General features: G+C 39.4%; 1 long non-coding RNA gene across 1 annotated transcript in view; it reads right to left on the bottom strand.

Moving 5' to 3' along the window:
- Positions 1–13,829: 13,829 nt before the first annotated feature.
- LOC116753566 overlaps positions 13,830–19,542 on the bottom strand; it is a 111,710-nt gene continuing 105,997 nt past the window's right edge. Inside the window, exon 3 of the long non-coding RNA XR_004349763.1 lies at positions 13,830–14,517. This is a non-coding gene — a long non-coding RNA (uncharacterized LOC116753566). The remainder of the gene's footprint in view (positions 14,518–19,542) is intronic.

Genomic DNA, 19,542 nt, shown 5'->3' with positions numbered 1-19,542 from the left:
GGGGAAGCAGCCGCAAGGCACAGGGATATTAGCTCAGTGCTTTGTGACAGCCTGGAAGGGTGGGATGGGGAGAGTGGGAGGGAGGGAGACGCAAGAGGGAAGACATATGGGAACATATGTATATGTATAGCTGATTCACTTTGTTATAAAGCAGAAACTAACACACCATTGTAAAGCAATTATACCCCAATAAAGATGTTTAAAAAAAAAAAAAAAAAGAGTCATGTACCAAAATGTTCATTGCAGTTCTATTTACAATAGCCCGGAGATGGAAAAAACCTAAGTGTCCGTCATCGGATGAATGGATAAAGAAGATGTGGCACATATATACAATGGAATATTACTCAGCCATAAAAAAAGGAAGTTGAGGGCTTCCCTGGGGGCGCAGTGGTTGAGAGTCCGCCCGCTGATGCAGGGGACACGGGTTCGTGCCCTGGTCCTGGAGGAGCTCACATGCCGCTGAGCGGCTGGCCCATGAGCCATGGCCGCTGAGCCTGCGCGTCCGGAGCCTGTGCTCTGCAACGGGAGAGGCCACACAGTGAGAGGCCCGCATATTGGAAACAAAACAAAACAAAACATATTGAGCTATTTGTAATGAGGTGGATGGACCTAGACTCTGTCATACAGAGTGAAGTAAGTCAGAAAGAGAAAGACAAATACCTTATGCTAACACATATATATGGAATTTAAGGGGGAAAAAATGTCATGAAGAACCTAGGGGTAAGACAGACCTACTAGTAGACACAGACCTACTAGAGAATGGACTTGAGGATATGGGGAGGGGGAAGGGTGAGCTGTGACAAAGCGAGAGAGTGGAATGGACATATATACACTACCAAACGTAAAATAGATAGCTACTGGGAAGCAGCCGCATAGCACAGGGAGATCAGCTTGGTGGTTTGTGACCACCTAGAGGGGTGGGATAGGGAGGGTGGGAGGGAGGGAGATGCAAGAGGGAAGAGATATGGGAACATATGTATAACATGATTCTTTTTGTTATAAAGCAGAAACTAGCACACCATTGTAAAGCAATTATACTCCAATAACGAGGTAAAAAAAAAAAACTACAATGAGATATCATCTCATACCAGTCACAATGGCCATCATCAAAAAATCTAGGAACAATAAATGCTGGAGAGGGTGTGGAGAAAAGGGAACACTCTTGCACTGTTGGTGGGAATGTAAATTGATACAGATGCTATGGAGAACAGTATGGACGTTCCTTAAGAAACTAAAAATAGAACTACCATACGAGCTAGCAATCCCACTACTGGGCATATACCCTGAGAAAACCATAATTGAAAAAGTGTCATGTACCAAAATGTTCATTGCAGCTCTATTTACAATAGCCAGGACATGAAAGCAACCGAAGTGTCCATCAACAGATGAATGGATAAAGAAGATGTGGCACATATGTACAATGGAATATTACTCATCCATAAAAGGGAATGAAACTGAGTTATTTGTAGCGAGGTGGATGGACCTAGAGATCATCATACAGACTGAAGTAAGTCAGAAAGAGAAAAACAAATACTGTATGCTAACACATATGTATGGAATCTAAAAAAAAAAATTGGTAATGAAGAACCTAGGGGCCAGATGGGAATAAAGATGCAGACCTACTAGGGAATGGACTTGAGGATATGGGGAGGGGGAAGGGTAAGCTGGGACAAAGTGAGAGAGTGGCATGTACATATATACACTACTAAACGTAAAATAGATAGCTAGTGGGAAGCAGCTGCATAGCACAGGGAGATCAGCTCGGTGCTTTGTGACCACCTAGAGTGGTCGGATAGGGAGGGTGGGAGGGAGGGAAATGCAAGAGGGGAAAGATATGGGGACATATGTATATGTATAACTGATTCACTTTGTTATAAAGCAGAAACTAACACACAATTGTAAAGCAATTGAAGTCCAATAATGATGTTAAAAAAAAAAAAGAACCTAGGCGTAGGACAGGAATAAAGATGCAGCCATAGAGAATGGAGTTGAGGACACAGGGAGGGTGAAGGGTAAGCTGGGACCAAGTGAGAGAGTGGCATGCACATATATACACTACCAAATATAAAATAGGTATCTAGTGGCTAGCAGCCGCATAACACAGGTAGATCAGCTCAGTGCTTTGTGACCATCTAGAGGGGTGGGATAGGGATGGTGGGAGGGAGACACAAGAGGGAAGAGATGGGGAAGTATGTATATGTATAGCTGTTTCACTTTGTTATACAGCAGAAACTAACACACCGTTGTAAAGAAATTATACTCCAATAAAGATGTTAAAATTTTTTTTAATTAAAAAAAAGCAAATGATAAGAACAGCCTATTCTATGTTAAAGAAAAATACAGTTAAGATTATTAGGTAATAGAGTCTTAATAAATGAAGTGTCTTTTCATTAAAAAAATAAAAAGGAGAGACATTTCTGAGGGAAAACATGAAAACAATTTTGTTGGCCAGTTGAATGTGGAGGAAATGTACAGTAAAACTCCAGCCTCAGCAAAACAAAATCTCCACTAGTTGAATCTGGTTCTTTACCCAACTGTATGCTCATTTCTAGCCCAGGAATAACAGGAAACACTATTTTAAAGGGCCAAATAAACTGTGCTTCTTCAGATTCAAGATGGATAAGAAAACACCAAATGACTTAATTTGAAAGAATTTTTGAATAGAAAATATCAGGTCATTTATAAATTACAGCAGTAAAAGAAATAGATGAAATGGATAGTTAAAACTACACAGAACAATGAAAGACACTTTATCAATACCAGTATTTGGAAGTGTTGGAATGATGGATGTATGGGCTTTACCAAGCAAACAGAGATGGCAGCCTTAAAAATGAGCTCTGCTTTTGTGAGGCTGGGTTAGAAATTTATTACTTTAATATAAATTTTCAATTGATGCCAGAGTTTTAAATAATAACAGCATCATTGCACATAATGTGGGTGTTTTTGTCCTGCAGTAAAACATCTGTTCTTAGTAATGTGATGTTATTTGAAATTGATATCCTAATTATGCAGATGTTCATTCCTGAATGAAATATAGCCAAAGGAGAAGCAGCCCAGCCAGACCTAATGCCTGGATATACCCTCCTTTTCAGAGGCCTTATTTGGAGGTCTTGAGCTGCACTGGAATCTAAATAGCAAAATTTCAGTTGTTTAAAATAACAAAAATTTCTTTGTTGTTCATACTACATGTCCATTGTGAGTTGTCAATCAGGGATTCAGGCTAATGGAGAAGCCCTCATCTTAGAAGTTGCCAGTTGTCATGCTAGAAGGAAAAGGAAATGAGGCAACATGCACCCTGACTCAAAGTTTCTATGCCAAGAAATCATTGCCAGAGCAGGTCACTTAACTTCCAGTAAGTGGAAAATAAAATACTACCTTGTGCTCAGAGGAGAGGGTACTGGAACATCTATGAAATAAAACATCTGTGAAAAGTCTTAATGGATACCTAGTGCAGAATATGTCTCAAGTCTTCAAAGCATGACCACTGACCCCTACTTTGTATTTTTCTGAAAGATAGAGCTCACAAACTTTCTGCAGAGTCCATTTTATCATTTCAATGAAATTCAAAAAAGTATGCAAGAAAGTCCATTTGTATCAATCTCTTATAGTCTTAAAGAAATTAATAATTCTCAAAGAGTATTCTAATATTAATAGCGAACATTAACTGAATGCTGACTACATGCCAGGCACGTGTTCTAAGCACTCTGCACGTATAACTAATTTTATAGTCATAACAACCTATGAAAAGGTCACAATTATTGCTCCCACTTTACAGGTGAATAATCTGAGGCATAGGGAGATTATGTAGTTTTTCCAAGGCCATACAGCTAGTAAGTGGCAAAGAAAAATACCAAACCAAGCAAATTACCCCCAGAGCTAGACTGCTTAATCACTTATTATTTACACAATTAACAAATAACAACAAATAAAACTAAATACACATTCAATTGAAGGAACATTTCAGTAGCTGGGGGAACTAAGCCATATTATAATGATTTTATATTTCATTTTCATTGCATTCCAATACTCCATCAACATTCCAATATTTACATATTTTTAATAAACTAGATATTATGACTGAATTATTACATTATCTTTATCCATGTCATAAGTAGGAACTATATATTTTTAAAACATCCATGTTTTTCTCAAGGAACCATTTAATATTGCCAGCACCAAAAACGATTTGGTATTTTATGTGAAATTTTCCTTAAATTGATGCTAAGGGGTCAGTGTAATGAATAATTATTACTTCAACTACATGGAGCCACCTCTAACGCTCCCCTGCTTTCTTCTGAAAATAGCTTCTTCTCCCTCTTCTTCCCTGTTTTATCAACATAGTAACCTCTGGACCAAACATCTTGTACAAAATGTACCATGGCCATAGTTAGCTGGTCCAGGAGAAGATATCTGGGCCAATCACCTTCCAGAACCTGTCCTAGCAAGCAGATTGGTTCCAGAGTGAGCATTTGATCCATGGGCCATTCCAAGTCCTTTGCCAGGATTTTGTAACTGAAATGAGGAGAGTCCATCTCTTCCCAGGTGACTGAAGCTTTAAATGAAAAGGTCAGGTAGGTCCTGTTAACCGCCATGTTTTCTTCCCATGCAAGCACAGCAAGCCAGCTGAAGGAGTGAGGAAGAGGGAAATGAGGTAGAAAAATAAAGACATCAACATGAAAAATGTGAAGAGAGAGGCCTGCCCTTGAGATCTGTGAGACACCACAACATACTTGCTTCAACAACTATCACTTGGCTTTCTGTCATTTGCAACCAAAATAGTTTTAATTACTACAATCAACTTCTGAAATTCTTTATTCAACTGTTGAAAGATCGCAAAAGGGAATGTGTGCAATCATGGCTGCTTATGATTCACCAAAGCAAAAAGTTATCAAACTTGAACAGAAGATTAAAGAGGGACTTCCCTGGTGGTGCAGTGGTTAAGAATCCTCCTCCCAATGCAAGGGACATGGGTTCGAGCCCCGGTCCGGGAAGATTCCACATGCCAAGGAACAACCAAGCCCACACGACACAGCTACTGAGCCTGCGCTCTAGAGCCCACGTGCCACAACTGCTGAAGCCCGCGTGCCTAGAGCCCGTGCTCCACAACAAAGAGAAGCCACTGCAATGAGAAACCCATGCACCACAACAAAGAGTAGCCCCCGCTCGCCACAACTAGAGAAAGCCCCCACACAGCAATGAAGACCCAACACAGCCCAATATAAATAAAATAAAATAAATAAATTTATTTTAAAAAAAGATTAAAGAGATTCCACAATTACTAATTACCCACATAATGCAACCACAAGAAAGGGGGTGAGTCCAGGTTTTCTCTTACTTTTGCCTATCCTAGCAAAGGAAAAAGAAACCAGAACCACGTGATGTCTACCAGTTACTCAGAAATGAACAATAATAGGACAAAAATCACTTGAAGCATGCTATCAAGTGACTAGAACCCCAGCCTCAGCAACCCTAGAAGACAGCAAATTTTTAGGGATCCCCTCCCCCAAAACTCTCTTATAACATACCTGTTCCTTTGAGATTTTGATGGGATTCTATTTTCCTATTCCATTGGGCCGGTCCAATGTGTGTTCTTTCAAACACCACTGAGTAATTCTCAGCAGACACTGACTGGGTGTCCTACAATTTAACTCAATTCTGACACTATCTACCTGGACATAGTGTCAGATCCCACAGGTTAAGGGCTTAGTCCTATGAGACTGTACCTCCCTCGCCTAACCTCAGATGCCAATGGCAAGTCCAGGCTTTCACCTGGGCCTCTGGCCCACTAGATAAGAGGTTTCCATCACCTCCTCTTTGAGTTCAAGTAATTTGATTGATCAGTTCATAGGACTCAGAAATTTACTTATTTTACCAGTTTATTATAAAGGATATTGTAAAGGATACAGATGAACAGCCAGATGAAGAACATAGGCAAAGTACATGGGAAGGGGTTCAGGGCTTCCATGCTCTTTCTTGGGGGCACCACTATTCCAGCACTTCCATGTGTTTACCAATCAGGAAGCTCTCTGAACCCCATCCTTTAGGGTTTTTATGGGGACTTCATTACATAGGCATGGTTGGTTAAATCATTGGCCATTGGTGATTGAATTCAATATCCAGTCCCCCTCCCCTCCCCAGAGGTGAGGATATGGGGGTGGGTAGTGGGACTGAAAGTTCCAGCCCTCTTATCACAAGATCGTTTCCCCTGGCAACGAGCCCCCATCCTTAGGTCACCTACGGGTTTTCCAAATGTCACATCATTAACATAACATAACTTTCTCTCTCTTCACTTAGTAAATTCCAAGGGTTTTAGGAGCTCCATGCTAGGAATGGGATGAAGGCCAAATATATATTTATTATAAATCACAATATCACAGCAGAGAAACAATTTCCTTCTCAAGACATTGATTATGTAAATGGTTATCAGGATTCCCCCTCCACAGTCATGAGGCTCTAGAATTTGGAATGGGCCTAGCTTTACTTAAGAAGGTGTTCTTCTAACCCCCTTTCCTTTTAACCCCTTAAACATCCTTCTATTAGCTATTTTGACAATGAATCCATTAGGAACTTCCAATTAAACAGGTTTCCAGTTTTAAATAAAAGAAAATCATATTCTCTATCACCAGTACCAATTCAGTCAATCCTTATTATTCCTATTAATAGGAATAAAATGTGTATTATCCCAAGCAGCAGATAATTCCAATTTAACTTTTACAGTTAAGTGTGTTATCTGCTTTGTAGATTCTCTAAGATCTCTTCCCTACGATTATACTACAGGATCTTAAGTTATAAAAGAAGTATCAAGTTGGAAGGAACTTGAAGCCAGGAATAGAAAAGGAAATATGAGTTTTGACTATTAGTAAATGGGGGAGATGGGTACATCTTAATTTTAAATATAAAAGATTTTTGGATAACCCACTTATCTATCTCTTTGTGTGGAAAACCAAATAACTAATACAGCTGGCTTTGGAATGCAGTTTCACACTCTGGCATATGCATGCACACATACACATTCACCAAACTCTCAAATGCTTCTTCTCTATATGTTTGACTCTCTATTAGTAGGCTTTAATGAGAAAATACTAGCTCCTATTTTATAAAGAAGATATTATCTTAGTCTTGTTTCCCCCCCAAAGCAGAACCTGAGGCAAAAACTTCCTTGTAGGTAGGTTATTTTGGAATATGGTTCCTAGGGAACAAGACTGCAGGACAGGAAAAGCAAAACAGAAAGAAAGCAAAGTCTTCTGTTATTGACTTGGCCTTTACTATGAGCAGCCAGTACTTGATCCACCATGACCTTCCAAGGAGCCTTATTTCAGAAGCATCCTGGGGATAAAAGATGAAGCAGATGGATATATCTGCTCTTCTCTCCCATTGGTCAAGGGTGGCTCAAGTAAGAGTTTATTCCTCTGAATTTTGGGGTTGTATATTTGTATGTACAGAGCAGTATCCCATGATGTGGTATCAGAGAAGTCATAGGGCAAGAAACTAGAGGTGCATGACCATGGCATGAGCCCAGAAGCCCTGCATGAAACAGATTAAAGTCTACAGGAACTAGCTGCGATAGAAGTAGCTCAAGTAAGAAGTAGACCTGATGAATTTTTTAAGTAATGCACAAAGCTGTCCAACAAAAATAAGGTCATAGGATTTGAAACCAAGAGGCAACTTTCAGAAATGCATCTTTTGTCAAAATGCTATACATCTGCTCATGAACATGCTCCCAACATCTTGTGTCAACTAAAGAGGAAAGGAGAGTTTCCTCTGTATGGTCCCTGTCACCAGAGAGAAATGTAGTGATTTTATCTAGCACAAACTTTCAGCAAGGAAGACAGATGGCATATTCCTGAAGCATGATTTGATTGTTTGATGGGGAGATAAAAGACAGAGTATCATGAATTCAACAAATACGAGATCATGCATGGCTAAAATTATTCAGCAACAAACTAAAAAAAAATGAGAAACCTCTTGAATAATCATTATTTTTCATGAAGAATAACCAAGAGTCTCCAGGATAAGCCATTCTCAAGGCTCAAAAGCAGCAAGACTCCCTGAGGTTCAGCTTAAAATGATCTATTGGTATCATATTTACAGTGGACATCCCATAAGAGAGGTGCAAAATTAGACAAGATACTCTGTACAAAAATGGGAATTTCTCTTAATAAGGCAAAATTCACTTAAGCCGTCCATGTACCAACTAAAGATATGACAAAAAGCAAGGTAAAAAAATGAAGTCTCCATTTATTCATTTGATTCTTGCTAGTCTTGAAATAAGCCATGACTATCTGAGTAAGACCCTAAAGGAAATTAAAGTATGGAGTTTAGGAAAACAAGGTAGCTGGCAGACTGAAAAGAAAAGATTGTCTTTCCCTTAGGGTTTCTATGGGAATTGGAGGTTAAACTCAGTTTATTTTGCAGCAGGCAAATATTTTATATATAGTATTCCACAGAATAGAAGAAGCTCCCTTTGTCAGTCAACCAACTTGAACCAAGAAGGTTGACACCAGGGCTGTTCACACCCCTTACCACACACTGGAGGCTGCTGGACTCTCCTCCAAGTGAGTCAGCAAATGCCAAAAATGTCAGGACAGTAGGCAGAATTTCCAAGGAGGAAGTGCTTTATAAATGCTAATGTAATTATCTTGAAAATGTGAACCTAAGTTTTTTTTATTCTCCCCATAAATCATGTTTGCCATTAAGGCCAAGCCACGAGGCTTAATGCCTTAATGAAGGAGGCAGGGCCATGTAGAACAAAGATGTCTACAGAAGAGAAGAAGGAAGTGACTTAGAGGAAATCCCCACCAGAAAGAAAGGGCAGGTCATATCCTATCTGGAGGGGAAAAGCAGACTGGGGGCAGGGGAGAGTGTAGGAGGAAGAATTTATCTGGTCTCTAAGGGCCCAAGCACTCCTGTCTCTCTGATCCTTAGCTCAGGCAGTGGGGACAGACAGTGAAAGGGTAGAAATCTAAGATAAATAAAGAGGAGGCAGTAAAAAAGTGATTCAGACAGGCCTGTAGGCCAATGTGGGGACCCAAAAATGTAGCTGAGGGTAAGGACTCTCAATTCTGCATCATACTTCCATGGAAAGGTAACTCTATAATAGAGGCTGGGCCAGGGGTTGGACATCCTGGGCAGGGCTACTAGATGGGACTTAGCCAAGACCTGAGGACCTGCCGAGCCTAGGAAAACCTGGGAAAAATGGAGTCAGATGCAGTCCTAGCCATAAACTTCTGCAGCAAAGTCAGCATGGTATCCAGGGTCCAGGAAGAGCATAAATCTCTCTCCTCCCTTCTGCCATGAAGACAAATAAGCTACCCTCATGTCTAGATACCATGTTGGCTGAGAAAAAAAAAACTCTATGAACTTAAGTTTGGGGGAAAAACAAAGCAAAATAAAAAACAATATATATACACACACACACATAGATATGTATAAATTCCAAAAATGAGACTATTACCATTAATTGACACGCTTAAGTTCCCTTGTCATCCTCCAGCAAGATGTAGACTTGACAGCAAAATGAAATAAATTATAGAAAATAATACTATAGCATTTGCACATCTGACTTGTGTCATTCATGACCAATTAGATTATGCTGAGGTAATAACCCCACATCTCAGTAGTTTAACACAATTATTTCTTTGCTCATGCAACATGTCCATTTTACATCAGTGGGGTTATGGGTGGGGCGTCTCTTGTCCACATTGCCATCATTCCAGAACCAGAATAGTGAAGGCTCCATCATCTGGAATATTTCAGGTTCTGCAGGCAGAGGTAAGAGAGAAGTGGAGGGTCTTACACAGCAGTAATTAGATACTTTGGTTCACATGACCTGTGCCCACAGCCCACAGGTCAGACTAGTTACATGGCCCCATCCAAATAGAAGACAGATGTACAAGAGTAGCTTCTGTGGGCCAAGAAGAGAGGCGAACAGGATAGGGTGAGCATTAGAAGTCTCTACCACATAAGGCAGAGACTTATCCTACTACATAAATTATTTTTTTTGAAAGATTAAATTACCCAAATTTCATGTTATCTCCCAGAAGGCAAAATGGAAGTACCCCACGCACCCAGGTCACCTTTTCTTTCTCAAATTTATCTCAGAACTGGTCTGGGCTTCTTCATCCTTAATCCAATCTCCCACTGCTACCATCCTTATAAATCGTTTCCACGGTGCCTGCATGAAATTACCCATTCCTGGGAAACTAACTTCTCTATTCTTGGTTCCCTCACTTTCCCTTGACTTCCTGGCCTTTACCAAGTCCACCTGGACCCTGCAATGCTCTCATAGCACCCACTATTCCCCTGTATGACTCTGCTTCTGAAGCACCCATGCAGCCAAACCCCAACATTTGTAGGACTTTCATAGCCCAACATCCTGAGGTCCCAATAGTCAAAGGCTAATTAAAATAGAACTAATCAATAAAGTTCAGTCTCAGCTGTCTGATACTTTGAAAACTGCAAAAATCTGGTCCATTTAAACTGTATTAGGATTTGAAATCAATTCTAATATTTTATGACCTAAGTGCTTTTTATTTTTTAAAAAGCTTTCTTCCTGGGCTTCCCTGGTGGCGCGGTGGCTGGGAGTTCGCCTGCCGGTGCAGGGGACGCGGGTTCATGCCCCGGTCCGGGAGGATCCCACGTGCCACGGAGTGGCTGGGCCCGTGAGCCATGGCCGCTGAGCATGCGCGTCCGGAGCCTGTGCTCCGCAACGGGAGAGGCCCCAACAGTGAGAGGCCCGCGTACCGCAAAAAAAAAAAAAAAGCTTTCTTCCTGCTTTGTGTCACCTTGCTCGTGAGTGCTGGTGGGGAGCCTAGAACTTCCTCTGATTGGACCATATATGAGCAAAGCCAGAAAACGTCACCCTGATATTTGTCCCCATAGCATATGCACTGCTTGGAAATCTGAAATCATCCCAAATAACTCGCCAAATTTGCCCACATATTTGCATTCGCTTTACCATGAGCTTCCATAACACCAAGGATTTCTTTCATTTCCCTCCCAGTCTTTATCTAGAGGTTGTGAATCTTTCTAATCTACCCTCTAACCTGGACAAAGACAATAATTTCTTCTAAAAATTGGTCCATGGTGTCGACTTAATATGTGGGGAAAGAAGAGCTTTCCCCCAGATTTAAATCTTCAGAGGTAAAGGGTATGATTTAGCCTGATTCTTTTTGCACATGTCTGGAGGGAAATTGGTGGAAGTTAAGAACAGAGTGGATCAGGGAATTCAATGCCCTCTTGTCAGGGAGGGGAACAGCTTCATAGGAAAGCTTCTGTCTTATATGGGTGATGTCTGCAAACTCCCAAGGGCCTTCAGTAATTGTTTGCATCTTCACCATATGTCACTTCCTTGTGCCCTTCTGAGAAGTCATCCAGCAAACTGTACAAATACTGCCTTAATGAGACTGTGAACCTGAGATACAGATACAGACCTTTTCCTGAAGCAACATTTTCATGGTCTGCAAAGTAGGAAGGAAAAAAAAGCATTCCTAAAATTAGTGACGGAAGTCCTTACCTCAACTTTCAATCTCTTCTCAGAGATGTTTATCTCTTCTCTACTTCCCTCCTCAAAAACTCTTTGAATTTAATAGCTTATGTTCCTGATAGTCACTAAATCTTTAGCAGATTGTATTTTCTCAAAGATGGATGCGCACCAATTTATATATCCCATTCCATATGCTCCTCTTGCAATGTGATTGACACTCTCCCCACTGAGAGGCAGGACCTGTATTCCTTGATCTGAGCCTGGGTGAGCTTGAGACTGCCCCTACAAAGAGACTATGGCAGAAGTGAAGCATGTGACTTCTGAGGTTAAGCCAGACAAAGGAGACAGCGTCCACCTGGCTCTCTATTACAGGAAACTCACCCCTGGAACCCAGCCACCATGCTGCAAATAAGTCCAAACTAGTCCATGCAGAGAGACCACATGGAGAAGCCCGAATGGAGAGAAACTGTGGCCCCAAATGGCACCTAGTACCAGCTGCTAGTTGAGTGCACGAGCCTTCAGATGATTCCTGCTCCCAGCTTCACATCTTCTACCTGATGTCCCAGACATCAGGGAAGAGGAAGCCAGCCCTGCTGTGCCCCGTCCAAATTTGTTACCCACAGAATTTGAGAGCATAATAAATGTCTGCTTTATTCCACTCAGTTTTAGGGTAATTTGTTTTGCAGCCATAGTAACTGTAACAAAACCCTTCCTGATATTTTATCTTTCATTTCATCTTTAGATTACTCAGAGTGACTTTTGCAAACAATCTAAAAATTATATAACATCCAGAGTAGTGAAAGGATTATTTCTGCCCATCCACATTTCAATGAAATAAGATTTTGTTCCTCCATTTGGAAAATGAAGGCAATTCTCAAGGTCATGGATGAAAACAAAACAGCTGGAATGTTTCCTATCTTTATTTCTTATAGGAAGACAATGTTTTTTAAACTAAAACTCTGTTTTAGTTTGATAAGGCCCTTGAGCCCACAGAAAATATAGTAGTTATTTTTGTGCCTCCTTGGCTTCCTTTAATTTCCAAAGAGTTGAAAAGAGTGGAGAGCAGTCTGAGACCAATAGAGCTTCCCTGGTGGCACAGTTGTTAAGAGTCAGCCTGCAGATGAAGGGGACACGGGTTCTTGCCCCGGTCTGGGAAGATCCCACATGCCGCGGAGCAGCTGGGCCCGTGAGCCATGGCCACTGAGCCTGCGCGTCCGGAGTCTGTGCTCTGCAATGGGAGAGGCCACAACAGTGAGAGGCCCGCGTACCACAAAAATAAATAAATAAATAAATAAGAGACCAATAGTAACTTCAGGGTCCATTAATCTTAGAGGGAACCAGAACAAGTGGCCTGCAGGGCTGGTTTTCATAAAGATAAAATTAGTAAGAACCTCTTTAGTAAGGAAAACGGTAGGTGAGGAATAAGTGAGAAATGTCATGAAAATATTAAATAGTAATAAGGGATAAAACCTTTCCAATAACCTTTCTGTAATTGAGAGACAGTTTTCATTTTAACTCACATTTTCATCAAAGTTACAAGGAGATTCAAACTGAACTTCTTTTTTCTGTCTACACTCCCACACCCTCCAGTAACTCATCTAGCCTCTAGCTTTGAATCTTTCCTCTTTTCTCACAAGTCCCAAATTTGTATATTCAGCCCAGATCTTGTCCCTACACTCTAGACTCATATCCATCTGCTACCCAGCATCTCCACTTGATGTCTAACAGGCATCTCAAGTTCAACTTCTCCAAAAAACAGACTTCTGATATCCCTCCCCAAACCTGTTCCTCTCCCGGCCTTCTCCACCTTAGGTGATAGAAATTCTACCCTTCCAACGGCTCAGGACAAATCCTTGACATCACCTTGACCTCACTTTCACAACCCATCAGCAAATACTGATGGCTCTAGCCTCAAATCATATCCGGAATCTAACCATTCTCATGACCTCCACCACTGCTAATTCCGTCCAAGCCAACATCATCTCTCATCTGGATTGTTGCCACAGCCTCCTAACAGGTCTCCCTGCCTCCATCCTTTCTTTCCTGCGGTATGTTCTCACCCCAGGAACCATAATAATCCTTTAAGAATATAAGTCAAATCATGTGCTTCCTCAGATTGGAATCATCTACTGACTTTGCATCTCATTCAGAATAAAGGCCCCAATCCTTAAAATGTCAAATAAGACCCATCATGATTGGCACCCTATTACTTCTCTTTTACCCCTCTGCCCCTGGCTCACTCTGCTCCAGGCTCACTGGCTTCCTGACTGTTCCTAGAAGATACCAAGTACCCTCCTGCCATGGTGCTTTGGACTTGCTCTTCCCTTTTCCAGGAACACCCCAAACTCCAACCCCACCCCATATCTGTGTGGCTTATTTCACACCTCCTTCACCTTATCAACAAAGAGGTCCCTCACCACCCTATTTAGAACAACAAATACCACGCCCTCCAGGTTCCTCTTCCCTATTTTATTTTTCTTCATTGACCTTATTATTCCTCAACATTAAATAAGTAAATAGACATGTTTGTTCATTCACTTACTGCCCATGTTCCCCATTTAGAATGTAAGTTCCATTAGAGCAAGGTTTTTTTTTTTTAGTCTATTTTGCATATGGCTGAACTTCCAGTGCCCAGAGTAGTTTCTGGCATATAATAGTCACATAAATGGTCAGAATAACATACACCTGTCGATGAATGAATAAAAAAACAAAGGAACAATTGGACCATAGTTGATTCACAGCCAAGCACCACCTGTGCTGAAGGCAGAAGACACATGGAGAGCTTTAGAGAATGCCCACATCTGCCTGGCCAGCTCCTGGGTACACAAGTTGCTCTGGAAATTCTCCTGAGTGCAACGTGATGGCAGTTAGACTTGAGGGTCTTGGGTCACTCTTGTCTTCACCCCAGGGGACACAGCATTGCTCCATGAAAAGCATAAGCTTTAGTACCCAGAGACTGGTGTTAAAGCCCACGAACTGTTTGGATGATTCTGGACAAGTCACTTAACCACATTGAGTCTTGGTTTCCTTATCTGTAAAACAAAAACAATATCAGTTATTTTTCATAACAGATACAATAAAGATTAAATGAGGTAACATATGGAAACAATGATCTGTAAATTATAAAGGGGTAAATAAAAATAAAGGTTGTAATTATATAAGAAAACAACCTTGATTTGAGCCTACTTAGTAATTAAAGCAGAGTCACATATCCAGTGTAATTGATGGGTACCTGATTAGTCATATAAATGGCCAAAATGACTGGTTGGTTATTGCTGTGAGACTTAACTGGTCTAAAAGGGGAGGGAACTGGGAAATATTTTAGTACCCACAAGTGGTGGGTACTCTACATTCATTATTTCATTTTATCCTAATAAAAATTCATGGGAGGTAAGTATTACAGAAGTCACCTTAAAGTGATAAGTGAGGTTCAGAGAGTTTAAGTAACTTGCCAAAACTCCCTTGGTCAGGTAGCTAGGAATTACAAGGCCATTTCCAAATCACCAAGTCATGTTCTTGGACTTTAAAAATTAAAACTCCCTACCAGTGATTTTTAAATGTGTTAAACACAGGTTGTCCATATAAAATGTAGATGAAAGGGATATTACAGAAGAATATGAAATATTTCATCAAAATTCATAGAAAATGAGAAAAGCCTGATACAAAAGGATACATACTCTTTGATTCCATTGAGATGAAATTCTAGAACAGACAAAAGCTGTGGTGATAAAATCAAAATAGTGATTAATTCATGTGTGTTGGGTGTGGGGGGCAGGGATTGATTGGGAAGGGGCTATGGGAACTTAATAGGGAGATAGAAATCTCTTACACCTTGATAATGGTGTATATATTTGTCAAAACTCATCAAACTGTATACTTAAGACCTGTGCATTTCACTGGACATAAATTGTTGTCTTAGTGTGTTCTGGCTGCTTTAATACTGGTAGCTTATAAACTACTGAAATTTATTTCTCACATTTCTGAAGGCTGGAAGTCCACAGTGCTAGCATAGTCGAGTTCTGATGAAGGTCTGCTTATGGGCGGCCGACTTCTGGTTATGTCCTCACATGGTGGAAGGGGCAAGGGAGCTCTCTCTGGGGTCTCTTTTATAAGGGTATTAATCTCATTCATAAGGGCTCTATGAATTTGAGGGGGGATACAAAATCATTCAGACCATAACAATTGAATTTTTAAGGTTTAAAGTCATGGAAAATTGATTTTTTTAGGCTTGGAACCCGAGTGAAAGGTAAAAGCACTGTTTTAAGGACTTTTATTAAACCTCAGGAAAATCCAGTGATGTAGTTTGGAAATCTAACTCATCTCCAAGATGAAGAAGTTGAAACAATACACAGTAATTTTTATGGTCCACACAGTCAAGAGGGGTGGAGCTAGGATTCAAACCCTAGTGGGATATAATTAACACCCCACTACAGCTGTCTCTGAAGATGGCTTGTTATGACAATAATGAAGCTGGAAAAGGGAAGTTTGGGTTCATTTTTTCCAAATATATACCAAGTCTTTAGCCTCAGCATCATGTGGATAAACAGAATACATGAATACTTAGTAGCCAGTCCAGACCTTATTCAAAGAGGTGCCTTAGTAGGAAATTACAAGGAAAAATGATAATCTGTGACCCATAGGGATAGAAATGATTAGATTGTGTCTCTTACACTACAATACATCTTATTTCTGTTTCTTCATATTTTACCTTACTTAAAAATTTTAAAAAACATTTAATCTTATCTTCATAGGAATAAATAAGGTAAGCATATGGCTTTGAGTTGTAACAAAGAATGAACATTATATTGAATAGCCACCATAACCAAGATTAAAGTCATTTCAAATGAACCCCATTTAAAACTAATGTGGAAGCTTTAGCTACATTGTATCATGTGGCCTATTTTCAATACACCTCCCTTTGTACAATAGCTTTGATTTAACGTGGGAGAAGAGGCAAGAATAAAAATGTCTCAGAATAGATAGGAGCCTTATGGAACATTATTCCCCTAAAGTCCCTTCCTTTAATGACTGAATTCACTACATCTTCCTTAGAAAGGCAAAATGGTATGTAATTTCAATTCAAACAACCATGCAGGACATAGCCAACTTAGCAGGTCACAAAAAAGAATTCAGAGGAAGCAGGATAGATATTAACCACCATAACGAAACAACAGAAGATAAGTAATAGAATCTCGCTTACCACACAGGTCTCTAACTATAGGGAATAAAATTTCCTTGATATTTTTCTCAAATGAGACATTAAACAGAAAGGCCTTGGAAGAACAAAGCATTTATTTGGGTGAAAGAAACATAAAATAGTTACATGATACAAATAATGGTAATACTAAAGAACATAACTGGCTCATGCAAGCAAAAACTTTTGCAAAACCTCTAAACTACAGTGCAGAGGAGTTCAGGTTTGTTACAGGAGGCCTTAAAACAGTGTTGTCCACTAGAACTTTCTGTGATGGTAGAAATGTTCTTTATCTGTTCTGTCCAATGTGGTAGCTGCAAGCCACATGTGGCTAGTTGAGCACTTAAAATGTGGCTAGTGTGACTGAGGAACTGAAGTTTTAATTTTATTTAAGTTTAATTAATTTAAATTTAAATAACCAAATGTGGCTAATGGTCATTGTATTGGACAGTATAGCATGGTTTCAAAGAAATAAACATTTGAGACTAAACCCCATCAGGGGTTTCAAAGAAATCCCTGATGACTCTGTCATTTCCCAAACTGACTTTTGAACGTTAATCAGTCTGTATGGTTTAAAGAGTTCAATTTGTTGTAGACACCTGCTGTTCCCAGGGGTGAAACTTATAGCCATGTCTGATGAAGGTTTGCCTCATAGTAATGAAATGGATTGTGACATTCAGAAACACTCTCACTCCTCACCTTGGCCCATGAGATTCCCAGAGTATGGCCTTACACAGAGTTGATGTAGTCCTTTACCTGATTCTTAGATTCTAAACCAAGAAAATAAAAAGGTCTCTGATGGGTTTCTTGGGAAGAAAATAAAATTGGTCTGACAGCCTGGCCTCTCTTCAGCAAGAGCTTGTTGCTGTTCTTAATAGATTTCTTCCATGTGGCCAGCTCTGCCACATGCTATAATGCTATAGCATTATAATCCTCTCTAATCCTCTAACTTTCTATCCTCTACCAAATAAATTTAGTCCTTGGTGGAAACCACCCATGGAGTCTATGTGGTGAAATTCACTTCAACTAACCAAAGCATTAAGCTTTTGTTATGAAGATCACAAATTTAGCTAAAGATGGAATGCAGATTTCATTTAATCAACTGGTAATAACTGCCTGGAGCAGTTATTAATAATAAATTAATAATATCCCTAATCTTACATATAGAAAACCCTTAAGACTTCACCAAGAAACTATTAGAACTAATAAATGAATCTAGTAAAGTTACAGGATAGAAAATCAACATACAGAAGTCAGTTCCATTTCTATACACTAACAAAGAACTATCTGAAAGAGAAATAAGGAAAATCACATTTACAAGAACATCTAACAATAAAATACTTAAGAATAAATTTAACCAAGGAGGTTAAAACTCTGTACTCCTAAAGTTATAACACACTGATGAAAGAAATTGATGAAGAGGCAAGTAAATGGAAAAATACCCTATGCCCATACATCAGAATAATAATATTATTAAATATTATTATTAATAAAATGTCCACACTACCCAAAGACATCTATAGATTCAATGCAATCCCTATCAAAATTCCAATGACATTTTTCACAGAAATAGATACTTCAATCCTAAAATTTGTGTGGAACCACAAAAGTCCCCCAGTAGCCAAAACAATCATGAGAAAGAAGAACACAGCTGAAGGCATTACACTTTCTGTTTCAAACTATATTACAAAACTATGGTAATAAGAACAGTAAGTTAGTGGCATAAAAACAGACACCCAGACCAATCGAACAGAATCAAGAGTCCAGAAATAAACCCACACATATACCATCAACTAATATTTGACAAACCAAGAATATTCAATGGGGAAATTATATTCATATGGAGAAGAATGAATTTGGATTTGTATCTTACACAACTCAGAAATATTAACTCAAAATGGATTAAAAACTTACATTAAGACCTGAAACCATAAAACTCCTGGAAGAAAACATAAGAAAAGCCTCCTTGGCATTGGCCCTGGCAATGATTTTTTGGATATGACAAAAAAACCACAAGTAACAAAAGCAATAAACAACAAGAGGGACTACATCAAACTATAAAAAGCTTCTGCACAGCAAAGGAAACAATCAACAAATTGAAAGGGCAACCTACAGAATGGGAGAAAATATTTGTAAGCCTCTAAGAAGGGGTTAATATCATAATTACATGAGGAACCCATACAATTCAATAGCAATGAGACAAATAATCTGATTTTAAAATGGACAAAGACTTGAATAGACATTTTTCCAAACAAGACACACTAACGGCTAGCAGCTATATAAAAATGTACTCAACATCACTAATCACAGGGAAATGTAAATCAAAACCACAAAGAGATATCACCTCACAATTGTTAGATTGGTTATCATCAAAAAGCCAAGAGATAACAAGTGCTGTTGAGGATAAGGAGAAATCACTGTGCACTGCTCATAGGAATGTAAACTGGTACAGTTACTACAAAAAAAGTATGAAGTTTCCTCAAAAAATTAAAAATATAACTACTGTAGTTTGATCCAGAAATCTGACTTCTGGGTATATATTGGAAGGAAAAGAAATCACTATCTTGAAGGGATATCTTCAATCCTATGTTCATTGTAGCATTAATTATAGCCAAGAAATGGAAACTACCTGTCTGTCAATGGATAGATAGATGCATAAAGAAAATGTTCTGTGTGTATATATATATGCAATGGAATATTATTCAGTCATAAAAGAAGGAAACCTTGACGTTTGCTGTAATGTGAATAACACTTGAGATCATTATGCTAAATAAAATAAGTCTAACAGAGAAAAACAAATACTGTATGATCCTTATACAGTATCCTTATAAATACTTGTATGTGGAATCTAAAAAAGCTGAAC

This window comes from Phocoena sinus, chromosome 4 (assembly GCF_008692025.1).
Source record: "Phocoena sinus isolate mPhoSin1 chromosome 4, mPhoSin1.pri, whole genome shotgun sequence".
Lineage (NCBI taxonomy): Eukaryota > Metazoa > Chordata > Mammalia > Artiodactyla > Phocoenidae > Phocoena > Phocoena sinus.
The sequence above is the reverse complement of the archived record's forward strand: the minus strand, read 5'-3'. Positions and strand labels throughout refer to the sequence as shown.